This window comes from Pelodiscus sinensis, chromosome 1 (genome assembly GCF_052426305.1).
Source record: "Pelodiscus sinensis isolate ZL-2025 chromosome 1, ASM5242630v1, whole genome shotgun sequence".
Classification (NCBI taxonomy): Eukaryota; Metazoa; Chordata; order Testudines; family Trionychidae; genus Pelodiscus; species Pelodiscus sinensis.
In genome coordinates, this window is record NC_143052.1 from 212,819,983 (window position 1) to 212,838,445 (window position 18,463).

The following is an 18,463-nucleotide window of genomic DNA, read 5'->3' on the forward strand; positions in this document are numbered from 1 at the left end:
CAGCAGTCAATCTGATCAGTGTTCATTGCAATAAAATTTGTTTCTTCTCCATGTATTGACACATCTGGTATTCACTTAGGTTTGAGTAACTGAGGACACAGGAGAATAAAATTCATGTTCACCTGTGAAATTAGTGCATGACAAATAGCATGTCTTAGGAAGTCAGTCCAGTGGCTTGTATATTTCTAAGGTCCAGTAAGGCTAGAAACTAAACCTTATTGTCATGTTTAGCTTACTGAGATTTTATATTTCTTGAGCTGTTCTTTCTTCCCCTCTCCTGGCCTCCACAGGAAGTTTCTAGCAAATTCCTGTGATTCTGCCCTGAAACCTGTGGCCTGTAATCAGTAATTGGAACTTGTCCAGTATGTTTTTTTCTTCCATCCTGGTGCACTGTCTCTCTGCGGGCTCATCTGCACTAGCCTCACTATTGTGTTGGAAGATGCTGTTATAACAGTGATAGTCCCAAGCACATTGCATGGCATTATTTGGTGTGCCTGGATTCAGCCCGGTAAAGATCAGAATGGTAACAGTTTGCAGACACAGTTATAAAAAATTATTGGTCCCTCCTATTCAGGCAACACAAAGTCACTTGATGAGATGGTAATATTATAGCATTTTCTCCCTGGAAAAGTGGATTGCTGATGTATTTGGGCTCTTTTGTTACTCATCCTCACTATTTCCAGCTGACGATGACATTATTGTTTCTTAACCTTTACTTTTCACACTTCTTTAGAAGGGAAAGATAAGCTTATAGCAAATACCTTTGTAACACTGACAGATCCCAGTCATCTGCAGGTAGAATTGAACTTGAGGCCTCTAGAGCCTAATGCATGATCCTCTATCACATGAGCAAAAAGCCAGCTGGCTATTAGCTAAGGCTGTAAAACAGGCTCATTGTTCTCTCCAAGGGTACGTCTACACAGCACGCTTATTTTGAAATAAGCTATTCCAGAATAGTTATTCTGAAATAGTTTATTTCAAAAGAGCACATCTACACTGCAGGGAAGCTTCAAAATTAGTCTGAGACAGGCTTCCCTAATGTAGACGTGCTATCTCAATTTAGAGTCCCAGGAGGCACTGAGGAGGAATAACTTTGAACGTCCCAGGGGAGGGGCTATTTCAAAATAGCAACAGTAGAGTGTCTACACAGGCCTTATTTCAAAATAGCTATTTCGGAATAGGCATTATTCCGTGTAGAATGAGGTTTCCAGATTTCAGAATAAACCATCCATTATTTTGAAATTATTTCAAAATAATGGAATAGCTGTGTAGACACTCGCATTGTTATTTCAAAATAACGCTAGTTATCTCAAAATAACGGTGCAGTGTAGACGCACCCTAAGTGGTCTCAGTGCCACTAGATGGGACAGTATGCCACACCTAGACACTGTATGGGTTACACATTCAGGCTTCGTCTTCACTGGGAGTTCTTCTGGCAGAAAATATGCTAATGAGGGACTCATTAGCATAAATTGCGATCTCATTAGAATATTTTCTGCTGGAAGAACTGGCAGTGAAGATGTAGCCTTGGTTGGGACACAGGCCATATGGGTTCAATTCCCACCTCTGGCATCAATTTGCTCTGAGATTTTGGCAAGTCATTTAATCTCTCCATGCCTTAGTTCCCCATATGGAAATTTGGGATAATAATACTGTCTTTCTCCTATCTCTTTGTAAGAGATTGTAAACTCAGTGAGGTGAGCGGGGGGTTGTCTTACCAATTGAACATGTGATACCTAATAAAATAGAGCCTGATATCAGGTGGTGCGGCCTCAAGAGGGTATCATAACATAAATGACAGCTCCTTCATATCACAGTGACTGCATTTCAGTAGATCTCTGGGAAGGTAAGTGAGTGAGTTGCCAGTAAAAATCCCTCCCCAATAAGCCCATCTTAAATGGATAAGCAGCAAGTGAACTTTGAATGTTAAGGTTAGCTTCCTTTGCGTAGCATTGTATACATGAGATGAGTGGGAGCAAATCCTCACCAAAATGTGTCCCCTTCATCCATAATTATATTCTTGAGTCAACAGTGGACTGCAACTGCAGAACCTTCTGCTGTATCCATGCTGTTGATTCTCCCACCAGAAAAGTTTTCAGGAGCATCAAGCTGTTGGTATGACTCATAGAAAACACCAACGCAAAGAGGGTAGAGCAGCCCAATGTTCTTTCCTCATTTTACTCACACACAGTTTCAAATAGGAAGAAAGAGACAGTGAGAAACAACAAAGAATCAGTTCTCATAAGTCAATGGTGAGAAAAGAGAAGGCTGGAGAACACTAGACAAGAGAACAAAAATACGATAGCAATTTAACACATGGTGAGTAGGTGGTGTGGGATAACATTACAGAAACTAATGCTTATGACTCCAGCATTGTCACCCCCAAAATAATCAGCAAAGGCAGATAATTAAAGTTTTTCTTGAGTACATATATGTGTATGTGCATATGTACCAAGGGACAGAATAAGATAGGCTACCATTTTTTTTTCAAATTAAAGAGACAGTGAGTGGACTCAGTCCATCACCCCATATGCAAATATCAGGTAAGCATTTAAATGTCATGGTCTGAGCTGTCCTTTCACTTGCACGTGCATATATTTGGTGACATCGGTGGATTTACTTACCCCACTGTAAGTGAAAAAAGAACCAACGTCCATATCTCTATCTAGGTAGCACAGAATTCCCAGAGTCCAAACTCTTCAACTTCAAGATTTAAATCAGAATCCAAATATCCCCATTTTGGGGAGATTGGGAATTTATGTTTTGATTCCACCCACTGTAAAGATAAGTTAGAGCTGTGATGCTGGATCCAGGATTTTGGTTGGGGTTCATTCCATAATTAAATTGCTTGTGGCAGAGTAATGAATGATTTTATATCTCATAATGATTTTCCTTCTGAAAGATGTTCTCCAGGTGATTCCAGAGGGAGATGTGTGCACAGATCTGAAGGCTGAAAATCACTTTCCCTGTACCCAGCATGAGTAACCTGGATGGCAGCTTGTGAGTCCTGCAAAATCCTCACCCTTTCCTCCATAAATGGAACAGTAACAAAGCCATTCCAGAGCTGCTATTCCAGCGTCTAACTTTCTTTTCTCCACCCTAGGGTCACACTTCATATAGGGAACAAAGTCAGTGTGACCAGCAGGGACTCACTGCCTTTGAAAGTCCATTCATTTTTATTTAGGCTGCTGAATCCGGATTTAGGAACCAAAGGCTCATGATTTTAGGCTAGGGCTTTACCATGGTTAAAATGTTGGTCTCTACCTTTTATACTTTGGTACAGCCAGGAAACACATGAAGACGAAATATAGGTAATGAAATAAACATGGAGCCCACTTCTATCAGTCACCCCTCTGCCGTCCATTCCATTTCTCCTTTTGATTCAATACACTGCATATTCTCCAAGCTGCCAGAGCTGGAGGCATAGGAAGGGGAAATAGTGATTTTTTATTGGTGAAGGCTACAAGAAGATAAATTTTCAAAAGGACCAAACATGCCTGTATCCAATTAAGGGTGCTGTTTATTTTAAGTACAATGGCAAGGGGACATGGCTAATAGAAGTTTGGTGATTTTGAACTTGTCTTAAAGCCCACTCAGTTAGCCTCATTAGCACTGGCATGGCAATTGACAGATACTTTTCCCCCCTCTCCCTTCTTTTTTTGTTTTAATTTGTGAAAGTCCCCCCTTTTCTCTCCACTCTGCTCATCTGAGGAAGTGGGTTTTGCCCATCAAAGCTCATGATACTCTCTCTATACATTAGTTAGTCTCTAAGGGTATGTCTACACTACCACCCTAGTTCGAACTAGGGTGGTAATGTAGTCAACCGGAGTTGCAAATGAAGCCCGGGATTTGAATTTCCCAGGCTTCATTTGCATGTTGCCAGGCACCGCCATTTTTAAATGTCCGCTAGTTCGGACTCTGTGCCCCGCGGCTACACGCGGCACGAACTAGGTAGTTCGGACTAGGCTTCCTATTCTGAACTACGGTTACTCCTCGTTCCTAGTCCGAACTACCTAGTTCGTGCCGCGTGTAGCCGCCGGGCACAGAGTCCGAACTAGCGGACATTTAAAAATGGCGGCGCCCGGCAACATGCAAATGAAGCCCAGGAAATTCAAATCCCGAGCTTCATTTGCAACTCCGGTTGACTACATTACCACCCTAGTTCGAACTAGGGTGGTAGTGTAGACATACCCTAAGGTGCTATAGGACTGCTCATTGTTTTTAAAATAAGATCCTTTCTATTGCTCAGTGATGCAAAACTGCCAGAAAACGCATCATCATATTTGTCCTTAAGGAAATGAAACTTCTAGTTTGCTTTTAGAGTAAAAGCCCTTTAAGAAATGGGAAGGAAATGTGGCTCATTTTTATTTTTTAAATTAAACTTATTATATAGTATTTATTTCATATGGAAGCTCACATCAAGGCCTACTTTTTTTTAATAAGGGTGTTCACTTGGGATTTTATTTCAATTCCTATTCAGATTAAAGCTGCTTCTTGTAGAGATTCTTCTTAAATTTTAGTGCTGACATGGTGACTCAGATGTGTGTGGGCTACTACTGTGCACAAAGCCTGCAGCATTACCAACCATACATCATTTCTAGGGGATGCTTTTCAGACAGGTCACTCACCCCTTCTTCAAAGGGAACAGAAACATCAGAAGGGATTTCATCTATGCCACAGAGAACTGCTGAGGAGATGAATAAAGAATTCATTTACAAGAACAATCAGGCACTTTCTTATTAGTGGAACATTTTTATTCCATTTGGTTTTCCTATTACTCAAAGCCAACATCCCACTACACACATTCCACAACAGAAATTTTATTTTGGGAGAATTCTGTAAGAGTATTTGGATATGCAAAGTACTAGCTTAAAGAGCAAAGAACTCACATTCCCAGGCAGGCAGATTTAAATACTATGCTTAGACTCTCAAGATTAAAGAATGCAATTCATCTTTAATTATAAACACAATTAAAACCCATAACACTTTCTTTAACAACAGGTTTGCTGTCACCTTTTTGCCTCCCAGAAAGTGGTGGTGTTGTTTTTACATCATTTATTTAATTGGACATACTTTCAGTGGTGACTGAACATTGTTTTGTTCTCATATAGCTACAACCATTATTGACTTGTACACTGGTTAATTTTGTTTAAATCAATCACCTTCCCAGCTGATGTTAAGAAACTGGCACATGACCTGTACTGCAGATGCATCAGTAGTGGCACCCAGCCAGCTGTGCATAGCAGGCATATAGGCATTTGATTTTGTTGTTATTGTTGTTGTTGTTCTGTGCTTTTTACCCTGCAGCCAGATTTTAACAGAGAGTGAAATCTCAATCTCTCTTTCTTTCCACATGCAATTACAAGGGAAGAACAGGTTCACTTCGTGTTTAAGTGAGTCAGCAGACACAGCAACCCTCAGAGGGCTCAGGAGAGCATCCCTCCTGAAAATGTTTAATTATTAACCTATGATCGCAGTCTGCCTTCACTTAACTCCCCTGCAACTCTACTGAAATTGATGGCACTGCACAGGTGCAGAACATCAGTAACGGCCTTTCATATGCAATTTTCTCTGTGCAATCTACAAAGCACATATTTAAATTTACAAATCAAATGGTAACTCTAGGGAATCCAGTAGATTTACTGAAGTACCTAGTATCAAACCTGAAAGTTAGGTACTGAGCCTCTAAAATAGCTATAGAGGAAATAGGTGTACAGTGAGAAAGAAAAGCTTATTAGCCTTAGTTTCCTTTAACAGGCTCGATGCTTGAGACTGAGCCATTACATTATCTTCTGCACCTTTGTGGCAGGCATTACATTACTGTACCTTTGTCCATAACAAAAAAAATCCTTTGCTTGTCCAGAACTAAAATGGAATATGTTGCAGAAGAATTTTTAGTTTCTCAATACAGTACACAATAACTTCTGCAGGTTCCTCAGTTATTTTTTCAACCACAATTTGTGTTCTATCCATCTCTTTAGCTGTTTAATGTCTCTAGCTCCACCCCTTCTTCCTGAGGCCCTGCCTGTTCTGGAAGCATGGAGCCAGAATCCCCCAAACATTGCCCAGGAGCTGAGCAATTCTGTCTCTGACCCCTCCGCCCCCACCCCTGTTGATTTCTTTGCTGTGCCATTGCTGCATTGGCTGTTCTGAACCACCTGGCTAACTAGTATCAATATTTAAATCCCCGCTTCATTTGCACTTTCGAAGTGCTTCATTTACATCCCTCTGCCGACAGAGGGGTGTAGTTTAAACAGAGCGGCTGTGTCTAGACTGGCAAGTTTTTCTGGAAAATCATCTGCTTTTGCGGAAAAACTTGCCAGCTGTCTACACTCATGTAAGATTGTCAGTGCTTTTGTGGAAATACTATGCTGCTCCCGTTCGGGCAAAAGACTTCCGAAAAACTTTTGCGCAAAAGGGCCAGTGTAGACAGCAGAGATTTGTTTTCCGCAAAAGAGCCCCGATCACGAAAATGGCGATCGGGGCTTTTTTGCGGAAAAGCGCGTCTAGATTGGCCACGGACGCTTTTCCGCAAAAAGTGCTTTTGCGGAAAAGTGTCCTGCCAATCTAGACGCGCTTTTCCAAAAATGCCTTTAACGGAAAACTTTTCCGTTAAAAACATTTCCGGAAAAACATGCCAGTGTAGACGTAGCCAGCCTGAATGACTGGAAGAAGGGCATTGTTCTGCCTTGGTTCAAATAGGCTGATAAGGCCAGTCCCAGGGACCTTGTCTGCTTCGATGTTAAATGTTTCAAATCAGTGATGGATTTCATGGAAAATGCTTGAGCACTAAATGTTCCACTGTCAGCTAGGTCTTTACCTTGAGGTTCAGAAAAGGGCAACAAAAGTGATTAGGGGTTTGGAATGGATCCCATATGAAGAAAGATTAAAAGACTTGGACTTTTCAGCTTAGAAAAGAGGAGACTAAGGATACGGCCAGCAGTGGGGACTGCTTTGAGATCTCAAATAGACAGATGACATTGTCTTATTGGCTCACTTTGGAGAACTTCTGCTGCCAATGGCCAGTCTGGTTCAGCAAAAAGTAGCACACGTTGGTCTGGCTATTAATTTAAATAAAAGTCCCTGATCATGAAGCAGCCTCCAGCTCCAGATTCCAATTAATTCAAAGTCAGCCTGTCCGCATGGACATCATATATGTGGCAACTGTCAAATATTTGGCATACACAGTGCTGGAGGATGCTCAAAAGATGCAGACACCAGTATAGCAGTATCTGTGGCCATCATTTGGGCCTTCAGCAGCCTCCCTAATGATGTCGTGACATCAAGCCCAGCAACTTCCTCCATCAGCATTCATTTGGTTTCAACAGCTCTCTGTCTAGATTGCAAGCCTCTTTTGAAAGACTACAACCAGTACTTCCGAAAAAGCAAGCCGCAGTCTGGATGCTCTCTTTCGAAAAAGCAGTTTGCATTACATAGCGCCTTTTTTAAAAAAAATAACACTTTTGAAGTTTTCCACGTTCAAAAAAACTGACGCGTTCTTTCGATTTACTTTTGGAAGAACGCAGCATCAATCTTGATGCAGGGGAAGTTTTTTTGAAAAAAGACACACCCTGGCTACATCTAGACTGGCATGATTTTCCGGTAATACTTTTAACGTAAAAGTTTTTCCGTTAAAAGTATTTCCACAAAAGTGCATCTAGATTGGTCCCGGAGTTATCGTTATAACGATGTGCTTTTGTGCAAAAGCGCATCTACATTGGCAAGACACTTTTGCGCAAAAGCAGAAGCCCAGAACCATTTTGCAGAGGGCAAAAGGGCACCAGCCCTTTCCAGGGACAGGGGCTGGAGCTCCTTTGAGACATGTGCTTAAAGGGATCTCCCTGGACAGCTGTTTCTCTCCTACTGCGTGCTTTGGGACCTCTTGCAGGGACTGTCAGCCGTAGCAGTTTTGGTGGTTGCCCTCTGCCTTTTTGGTCACCACTGCCTTTTGCCTTTTAGTGCCTTTGCCTGTTTTTTTTTCATCTCCCTTGTTTTTTCTGCCATGGAGCCAGGGGTGGCCATGTACCTGCTCTGGCCCCTTCCGGCCATTTTGGAAGGCCTGCAGCTGGTGCTCCAGGCTGCTGCCCTCCTGTTCCAGGACCTGGAGGTGCAGATTGCTTTGGACTCCCTCACCAGGGAGGCCATGGCGTCCCTGTGGCATCCCCACCCCAGTGTGGAGAGGCCACTGTGGAGACTGGACACCAGTACGGACTGGTGGGACCGGCTGGTCCTGGGGCAATGGGGCGACCAGCAGTGGCTCCGGAACTTTCGCATGCGAATACAGGATGTTCCTGGAGCTGTGTGCCTGGCTCGCCCCTGCACTCCAGAGAGCCACCACCCGGCTGCAGGCACCCATCCCCGTCGACAAGAGGGTCGCCATCGCACTATGGAAGCTGGCCACCCCTGACAGCTACCGATCAGTGGCACACCAGTTCGGGGTGGGCAGATCCACCGTCGGTGTCGTCGTGATGGAGGTAAATCTCAGGGGGAGTGGGGAGTGGGGTGGGGGGAGGGTGCTGCACTCCATGCCCAGGGGCAGCCAAGACTCCAGGCTGGGTCACCCAGGGGTTTGGGCCGTCCCTCCCTTGCACAGGCCAGCTGGTGGGGGGCGGGGACTATAGACCGAGGGGGCCCTGCTGTGTGTGTGTGTGTGTGTGTGTGTGTGTGTGAGCGCAGAGGGCATCACGGGGGCGGGGGGGCCAAGGGAGCGCACACTCACCCTGCCTTATGTCATGTGTTCCCCTGTGTTTCTCTGCACCCTTCTGCAGGTTGTCCACACCATCAACGACATCCTGCTCCCAAGAGTCATCCGCCTGCGCGATATGGACACTAGCATGGCCGGCTTCACTGCCCTTCGGTTCCCCAACTGCGAGGGAGCCCTGGATGCAACCCACATCCCCGTCCGGGCCCCGGAGCATCAAGCGGCCCATTTTATGAAGAGGAAGGGGTACTGCTCGATCGTACTCCAGGCCCTCGTGGACCACCGTGGCCACTTCCTGGATGTTTATACAGGCTGGTCCGGCAGGGTACACAACTCCCCCATCCTCCGGAACTCCGGCCTGTTTTGCAGGCTGGAGGCAGGCACCTACTTCCCCCGGTGGGAGTTTACTGTCGGGGATGTGCCTATGCCCATCTGTGTCGTTGGGGACGCGGCCTACCCCTGCTGCCCTGGCTAATGCGGCCCTACACTGGGTGGCCGGACCAGAACCGGGTCCAGTTCAACAACCACCTCAACCGGGCCCGCAATCATGTGTAGTGCACCTTCAGCCACTTGAAAGCCCGCTTCCGGTGTTTGCTCACCCATCTCGAGATGGGTGAGCGGAACGCCACAGAGGTAGTGGCCACGTGCTGCGTGTCCACAATCTTGTGGAGCGGAGTGTAGAGGCCTTCCTCCCCGCATGGATGGCAGCCGAGGGCCAGGCCAATGAACAGCCCCACACAGCTGCCATCCGCCAGGCGCACCAGGATGGGGTGCGCATCCAGGAGGCCCTGGCGGACATGTTCGCCCAGGCCCCATAGTAGGGTCACCTCGGTCTCCCTTTACAACTCCCTCCCATCCCCTACCCTTCCCCTTCCCTTCCCCTCTCCTTACCTCCCAATAAACACCAAACACAAGTTTTGTTTTGAACAGAAAAAACTTGTATTTTTTTATTTACAAGGGGGAGACGCGGAGGAGATCTTGAACTGGGAGGCGGAGAAGCTACTCCTGGGAGGGGTGGCCCCTGTGACCGCTCCTGCAGGGGTGAACCTGCACATGGGGGGCAGGCCATATCGGGGCAGGCTGCACGGAGAAGTGGGCAGGAGGGGCAAGAGCAGGAGCAGGAGGGGCAGGAGGGGCCATTGCAGGAGAAGGAGGGGCAGGGACAGGAACAGGAGGGGCCATTGCAGGAGGGGGCAAGGGCAGTGCTAGGGGAGGGTTGGCGGGGGCATGGGGCAAGCCCATGCCATAATGAATGGCATGGCCGATGTGGGCGGTGAGGGTGGCGATCGAATCCGCCATGCGGACGCACTGGGCCTGGAAGGCACCCCAGGCCTCCTGGCACCACTGCAGGTCCGTCTCCACGCGCTGAGTGATGTCTGCCTCGACACACTCAACGGCCTGCACGTGGTGCCAAAGGAGCTGGTCCCAGTGGCAGAGCCACTGCCTCGGTGGTTGGGCGGCTGGGGGTGCTGCTGCTGCTGCTGCCGCTGCTGCTGCCGGACTGGAGGGTCCCCGACTTGTGCTTGGTCCCGCTGCAGGGAAGAGAAGAAAGGATTGGTCAGTCAGGCAGCCCGGCCACTGTCCCCACACCTCATGCCCCCCACCCCTGAGCCCAGGTGACACCACAGTAGTGTGGCTTGGGACCACTCGGTTACCCTCTTCCCCCCGTTGTATATTTCCATACAGGACCACCCCTGGAGTAGGGTCCTCCTCCATGTATTGTAACCACCAGTCTGTGTCCTGGCCCCATGGAGGGTGGGAGGGCGCTTGTGTTGTGTTCACCTGTGGAACTCCCTGCCAGTGGAGGCTGTGAAGCTTTGGGCTAATCACTGGTGTTTGACAGGGAGCGAGATGAATCCCCACACAGTGCCTGGGAGCTCATCTGGCAGACGTGATCTGGGCTCTCAGATCCCCATCGCATGGGATGTCTCCTGAACGGAACCAGGGGTGACTGGGGAGTGTCCCATCCTTGCAGCAAAACTCAGGTGGCCCTAGGGCCGGCCCAAGCGCTTATCCCGTCCCTCTCCTGCTAGCCCTCACACACGTAGCCCAGGGACATGTGTGGCCGCAGTGGGGACTTCCCTCGGGGAGCCAGCCAAGGCACCGGGAGCAGGCGAGGGGCTCAGTGGGGGCCACGCTCTCAGGGTATGTCTACACTACCCCGCTAGTTCGAACTAGGAGGGTAATGTAGGCATACCACACTTGCAAATGAAGCCCGGGATTTGAATTTCCCGGGCTTCATTTGCATAAGCGGGGAGCCGCCATTTTTAAATCCCCGCTGCTTCGAACCCCGTGCAGCGCGGCTACACGGGGCTCGAACTAGGTAGTTCGGACTAGGGTGCCTATTCCGAACTACCGGTACACCTCATTTCACGAGGAGTAACGGTAGTTCGGAATAGGAACCTAGTCCGAACTACCTAGTTCGAGCCCCGTGTAGCCGCGCTGCACGGGGTTCAAAGCAGCGGGGATTTAAAAATGGCGGCTCCCCGCTTATGCAAATGAAGCCCGGGAAATTCAAATCCCGGGCTTCATTTGCAAGTGCGGTATGCCTACATTACCCTCCTAGTTCGAACTAGCAGGGTAGTGTAGACATACCCACAGGGCTGTGAGGTTGCGGTTTTCCCAGGAGCAGCTGGCTGTGCCTCACAGCCAGGCATGGGACAGTGCTGGTCTGTGTGCTGCACCCTTGCAGAGGTGCGGGCTCTGGCCTGAGTCCCTGGGGCCCTGGCTGGTTCCAGCCGGCATCCACCCTTCCCCCTGGTTCTGCCGGATGTGTGTGAGCAGCACAGTCCCAGGCATGCCCTGCAGCTGCCTGCCGCGGCCACATCCCACTCGGTCACCAGGCTGCACGTGCTGCTCCGTGCCTAGTGCTACACAGCGTGCAGCTCACGCAGCCTGAGTGACGTGCTCTCCCCGCCCTTGTGAATGCAAAGTGTAACACTCACTGGTGGATCCTTCCCCAGCCTCCGAGGATGCACGGGAGACATCGGGGCTGCCTGAGGGGGACTGCAGGGTGGCAGTGCTGGCCTCGTCCTCTGACGCACTGCTGATGTCTCCTTCCCGTGCCTCGGTGGTCCTGGTGCCGGGGAGGTGGGGTGCTAGAGGCAGACTCTGGATAGGAAGCACCTAGGCAGTCTCAGCCAGCAGTCCTGCAGAAACCTGAGGCAGATTGTCTGCTGCAGTCTGAGGCTGCAGGCTCCTCCATGTGGCTCTGCTCTTGGCATGGCAGGCAGGGAAGGAGGATTCGCATGCTGCACTTGCCCCCCCCCCCCCCACAAAATTTCTCAATTCCTATTTGCTGGAAACTGCTAAGGAAGGAGGAAGGGGCAGCATGCAAAGACTCCCTCCTCCTCTGGCCGTCCAGAGCCGAGAGCAGCTGGCTGTTTACAGCATGAGTTGTTCTCTGCCTAAAGGGTCCAGTGAAGTGGCCACGGGCCAGATCTGGTGGCTCGGTAGGCCAGATCCAGCATGTTGGCAGCCTCTTGCCCACCCCTGTTCTAGCAGCTTGTACATCATGGCCCACCACTAGTAGGCTCATGAGCAGTTTTGAAGGATTCAACCCTATACAGGCAGTCCTCGAGTTACGCGGATCTGACTTATGTCGGATCCGCAGTAACGAACAGGGTTTGCTCCCCGTCTCCCTGGTCTGCTGGTCTCCAGCAGACCAGGGAGACGTGGAGCAAAGCCGCGGAGCACGCTGGCAGCGGGACAGCCCAGACGCGCCGCGGCTGTCCCGCTGCCGGCGTCCTCAGCAGCTTTGCTCCCCGTCTCCCTGATCTGCTGGAGACCAGCAGACCGGGGAGACAGGGAGCAAAGCCGCGGAGGACCCAGGTGGCGGGACCGCGGTGCATCTCGGTCCGCCGCTCGCGTCTCCCTGGTCTGCTGGGGGGGGCACAGCTAGTACGCCCCCCCCTCCCCCCAGCAGAACAGGCTTTTTTCCGGACGCCTGTGGCAGAGCAGCTGGGGCGCTGCCGGTTGGTCCCGCAGCACCGCTCTGGGCGGTACTGGACCAACCCGGCAGCACCCCAGCTGCTCTGCCCCAGGAGTCCTGATTCAGCCACTGCTGGTCAGTTTCAGCAGCGGCTGAATCTGGACGCCAGTTCCGATTTACATACAGATTCAACTTAAGAACAAACCTACAGTCCCTATCTTGTACGTAACCCGGGGACTGCCTGTACACTACAATGACCAAACTGAGTGCAGTGAGCACTTTTATATCTAACCTAATTCCAGCTAGCTCCATATGGCTTACTCTCCATCATCTTTCAACTAAGGTGGTGTATCAGTGTGGTGGAGATTCCATGCACCATGCTGTAGACTGATGGTACTTTTGCACTTTGGCTATCCTCTCCTCTTACCTTTTTCTGTCTCATGTACTTAGTTATCAAGTTACCCTTCTGGTAGCATATTTGCTATCAATCACAGGAACCGGTAAGTAGAATGCAACAGGAGATGTAAAGAAGTCTGCAGGATGAGATTTGGACTCCCAATTCCTATGAAATGTAAGACATTTCCTCTACGCACTTCTGAAAAAATCTCAGCCTTGGGCTGCCGTTGTGTTCTTACATCACTAATACTGTGTGCACCTCAACACAATTTAGGAAATTGCATTTACAGCTCAGCACTCTTCTACAGTACAACGTAATCACTTCTAATGATCAAGTCATACCCCACTCCAACCTCTCCATTCCCAGACAGCCATGTTTGTAAAGACCTAAATCTCATGGCAGGGTTTCCCTGAGCACTGCAGAATTGGAAGCAAGGTTACTGAATGTAACACTGCAGTTCCACCAGCCATTCCCCTCAGAAGGGGTACAGAGGTTATTCCAGTGGCTGAGTAGCAATGGCAAAGCAGCCTTTGTTACCCTTTGTGACAGGCCAGCGGCGGCCCACACTAGAACGGGGTGGGTGGCGGCCCCGGCCCCGGCCCTGGCCCCAGGAGGGGCTGCCTCGCCGGCACGCCGCTGGGAGGACGCACCCGCTGAACACCGTGCGGTCCGCAGCCCCGCGGCTGCGGGGTATAGAGCCGGCCGGTGGGCCGGACTGGATGTGTGCGGCCCTGGCGGAGGGTGCCAAGGCGCAACTTCGCCCCCCATGTCCCGATGTGGGGGTGCCCACGACATCAGGGGTGGGAGAGCCAACGTAACCTCCAGCGGGAGGTTCAAAAGGAGGCCGCGAACCAGTGCGGGAGGGGGAATGCCCAAGAAACGATCTCTCCCTCCCCGGTGGAGCAGGCAAGGCGGGTCACCGGGGGGACTCTGGGGCAGAAGTCTGTGTACACCCGACGAAGAGGTAAGTACCAGCGGCTCAGATGCGGGGCCCGCGGCCCCAAGGACAACTTGGAAGCAGCCCGGGCCGGGGCCCTTTTGGCGCCCATGGGCTGACGCATTACGGGGTTGGACCCCATCAGCCGGGTCAGGGATCAGCACCCCAAACCCTTAGGGCCCGGGGCTGGGACCTGGTGGAGAGGGTGGGCCCGGGTCCCCCTAGCCCACCCAAATCCCTCCGTGCAGCGACCCCTGCAGGAAGAAAAGGAACGGGAGGGAGACGGCAGGCATCGCCACCCCACGGACCGAGAGGATAGACTGAGGTGCCCGAGAAGAGGACTGGGAACGTCGGGCTCACGGGGCCCCGCCTCGCCCCCCCCCTCTCCCGGGGGGGCGCCAGGAGCTTGCACCCCTTGAAATACCGGAGCAGATGGTGGGCTCGCTGGGTCGTGACCCCAAGTGAGGGGCCACGCGCTCACGCCCAGAACTAGATCCGTCACACCCTTCAGTAAACAGGAGGATGGTTCTTCCTACCCTTCATTACCCCACTCAAACCAGCTATTCAAGCAGTACACTACAAGCAGCAGCAGGATAGCAAAAGCATTTCTTATTCTGGGCCATTTCTTTTTCTGCCATTGGTTTGCTCCCACTGCTCACAGACATTCTCTGATTCTGTTTTCTTTGGGTTTTTCACTCTGCTTTGAAAGGTCTTTTCCAGTTTCTCCTCCAAATCTCCAGTCATAGGTTTGAATTGTTTGGATTCAGATTCTGGGACATGATGTCACAATTCGAGATTAGGGCTACTTCTGCTCTTGTGACAGCTGAGGGGGAGTGATACACCAGGCTCACTATTTCCATAAGAATTCATGCAGTTTCTCCACTTTCGACACTCCAGCTTCTCAGAATATCTGTCTATATATAAATATAAAGTTTTTCTTGCCAGGCAACACAATGATGCTCTCACACTCTCTGGCCACAAAAGCCACTAGAGAGAGGGGGTTGGTGAGTGTAGCGAGCACGGGGTGCAGCCCTCTAGTTTTCTATATGGAACTAGTGTTCCTCTGTTTTTCATGACAACTAATGAATGCATCTACTTAAGCCACATTAGCAAAGGCATCTACTTACTCTGCTAGGACATTTACAGACATGTTTTTCCCATTCACAAAGAACAGCTATGTACTTCCACTCAATTGTTTTTACTTTAAATTAAGGAAAACAACAAGAAGAAAGAACGAAAGTAAGGTCTCCATGAGAAAACAGTGCATACATTTTCACTGTAATCGTCTGCAGCTATTCTGAGAATAAAATGGCATCTGCCACACATGAAGAATTCTTCATGATAAGTTACAGCATGCTAAAGATGTCACAATATCATAGTTGTATATTCACACCATAGGAAGGAAGTTTATTGAGCTAGCAACTAATTCATTATATTAGTTTGTTTTTAAAACCTCAAAAATAACTACTTGTGCACAAAATACTCTCTTCCTCGTGTATGTTTCAAATCTTATTTTAAAAAATCAGTAAGACATATGCAAAATTCTTTCTTTTATTTTTGTGCTATACTGAAGTCTGGTCAATAATACAGTAAAACTTTAGGCTATGTCTAGACAGCAGGACTAAAGTCGAATTAAGCTATGCAACTTCAGCTACATCAATTGCGTAGCTGAAGTCGAAGTAGCTTAATTCGGCTTTTGCTGCTGTCAACACAGCAGGAAGTCAAAGGAAGAGTGTTCTTCATTTGACTTCCCTTACTCCTCATGAAATGAGGGTTACCATGAGTCAGAGTAAGAGGTTCTCCAGCTTGACATGATTTTGAAATAAAGGCTTGGAGTGTAGACACGCACTATGTTTTTTTCAGAATCACATCATTTATTTTGCAATAATGCTGCTGTGTAGACAAACTGTTAGAGTTACAAACACCAGAGTTACAAACTGGACTGTCCACCACACACCTCATTTGTAACCAAAAGTACACAATCAGGCAGCATAGTCCAAAAAACAAAAACATGTTAAATGTAAACTAATTTTAAAAAGGGACATTTTTTTTAAAAATTGACAAGGTAAAGAAATTATTTCTGTGCTTGTTTTGTTTAAATTAAGATGGCTGGAAGCAGCATTTTTCTTCTGTATTTAATGCTTCAAAGCTATATTAAGTCAATGTTCACTTGTAAACTTTAGAAAGAGCAACCATAACGCTATGTTCAGAGTTACTAACATTTCCGACTTATGAAAAATCTCCATTCCTGAAGTGTTCATAACGCTGAAGTTCTGCTGTTTAAAACCAGATCATAAATCATTTATTAGTGTTCTTTGTGCTGTATTCCCTAGTCCTCTCCTTTACTTCTTCCATCTCAGTCGATTGATGGCACTAATGTTTTTCCCTTTTGATTCTCAATCCATACACCTTCCACTTCTTGTTTCTCAGATGCAGCTGAGTTTTGGCTTCCAACCACACATGCCTTCCCATTGTGTTCAGAAAAAAACAGTGATAAAATCATTCCATTCTCACATTTTCTGGCACCATAGCAGCTTCTTTTGCTCTCTTTCTGTCGCTCGCTCTCTATGTATATATAGTTCTGAAGGACACCACATTGATTTTTCCAGCATTTCCAAGTCTTTCCATTTTGTCTTCAACAGAGGCACAAACCTTAGGCCCTCCATAGCTCAGTAAAAGAGTTTATATAAGGAGAAAATTAGGAGATTTAGATCAATTGAATTTCTGCTGTGGTCTGTGAGTAGATAAATTTAGCCCATCACACACTCAGAAATGTTTCAATAATAAACCAATTCACATTTCAAAAGAATTTGAGCAGGATGGTGAGACTGTTGATTTCTGACCACTCTGGGGTGTTTGGATTTTTTTCAGGCTCATGACAATTTGCCCAGAGACACTCATTCAATAACTAATTACAGACAAGAGGGTGTCAGTCACTTGTTCATCCCAGAGTATTCCTATGCTCATTCATATCCTGCTTATGAAAGACTTTCCAGCAGAATTATTTTGTATGGCTTACTATGCGTACAATGGCTCTGAGAGGTGATGGAGACCAATGCATCAGTAACTATTGTGGCAAAGCTTTTGCTGTGCCCCATGGGTCTCACGTCACTGGCAGACAGTATTAGCCTCAGAGACTCACTGTGGCCCTTCACACGGCCTCTTTCTTTTTACAAGAGGCAGGAGCCACAGCCTACTTAGCCATATTCATCACGGGCTAATTCATGGTTTTAGGGTGAAAATTGCTCTATAGCCCTGGTCTCCCTTCTCAGGGCAGTCTCTGTGTTGGTGTGGGGGAGGTCTGGCGGGAACCCAACCACTACTCTGGGTTCCATCCCAGGGACCCTAGGGCAGCAGCAACCAACTCCTGATCTGGCAGCTTTTCTTCCTGGGCCACTTCCCCCAAACAACCCTACCAAGTGTCTCCCCTGGTACACTCACTCACACTCTCCCTTGCTCTGTGTCTCTCTCTCTCTCTCTCTCTCTCACACACACACACACACACACACACACACACACACTTTCTTATACAGCACCTTCCAAACCATCACTTTTTGTCTTCCCCCTCTCCTTACCTGGAGGAAACCTTTTAAAGCAGCTCTGCTGGCTTTAACTGGCTGTAGGTTTTAATTAGCTTGCTCCCTCAGGCAAGTCAACAACTAGCCCCAGGTGCCTGACTGCCTTCATGTCATGGTAGCGGTCTCTAGGGCTATGTCTAGACTGCAAGCCTCTTTCGAAAGAGGCTTTTTCGAAAGATACTTTCAAAAAAGCCTCTTTCGAAAAGGAGCGTCTAGACTGCAAGCGGAACTTTCGAAAAAGCAAGCCGCTTTTTCGAAAGAGAGCACTCAGGCAGTCTGGATGCTCTCTTTCGAAAAACCCCTGTTTGCATTCAAGAATGCCTTTTTTCGAAAGAGCACTTTCGAAAAAAGGCGTTCTTCCTCGTGAAATTAGGTTTACCGCCGTCGAATGAAAAGACGTGCTCTTTCAATTTAATTTTGAAAGAACACGGCTGCAGTCTAGACGCAGGTGAAGTTTTTTCGAAAAAAGGCTACTTTTTTCGAAAAAACCCCTGAGTCTGGACATAGCCTAGAAGTTTATTCAGGGAAGAGAAAGCCATTTAGTGAGCACCCTATATACCTGCTTTCCATTAGAGTGCAGCAGACTGCTGGTTTGGGTCTGTGACACGTAATAATGTAATAATGTAATAAATAGCAATTAGACAGCCACCTGTCACTGATGCAGAGAAAATCCCCTTTGCCAGTTGTTCAGCCCTTCCCAATATCATTTGGCACCAGGGTCATTTTTGGACAAATGCACTATAGCAGTGTTTCTCAACCAGTGGTACGAGTACCCTAAGGGGTACTCGAGAGAACTCTGGGGAGCATGTCAACACAACTGAAATTTGGAGAAAACTGAACTTTTGTTTTAAGTTTTACAGCATTGTATTATTTTTGTACTTTTTACACCCAAAAATTTCATCACCCGCCCGACTACGAT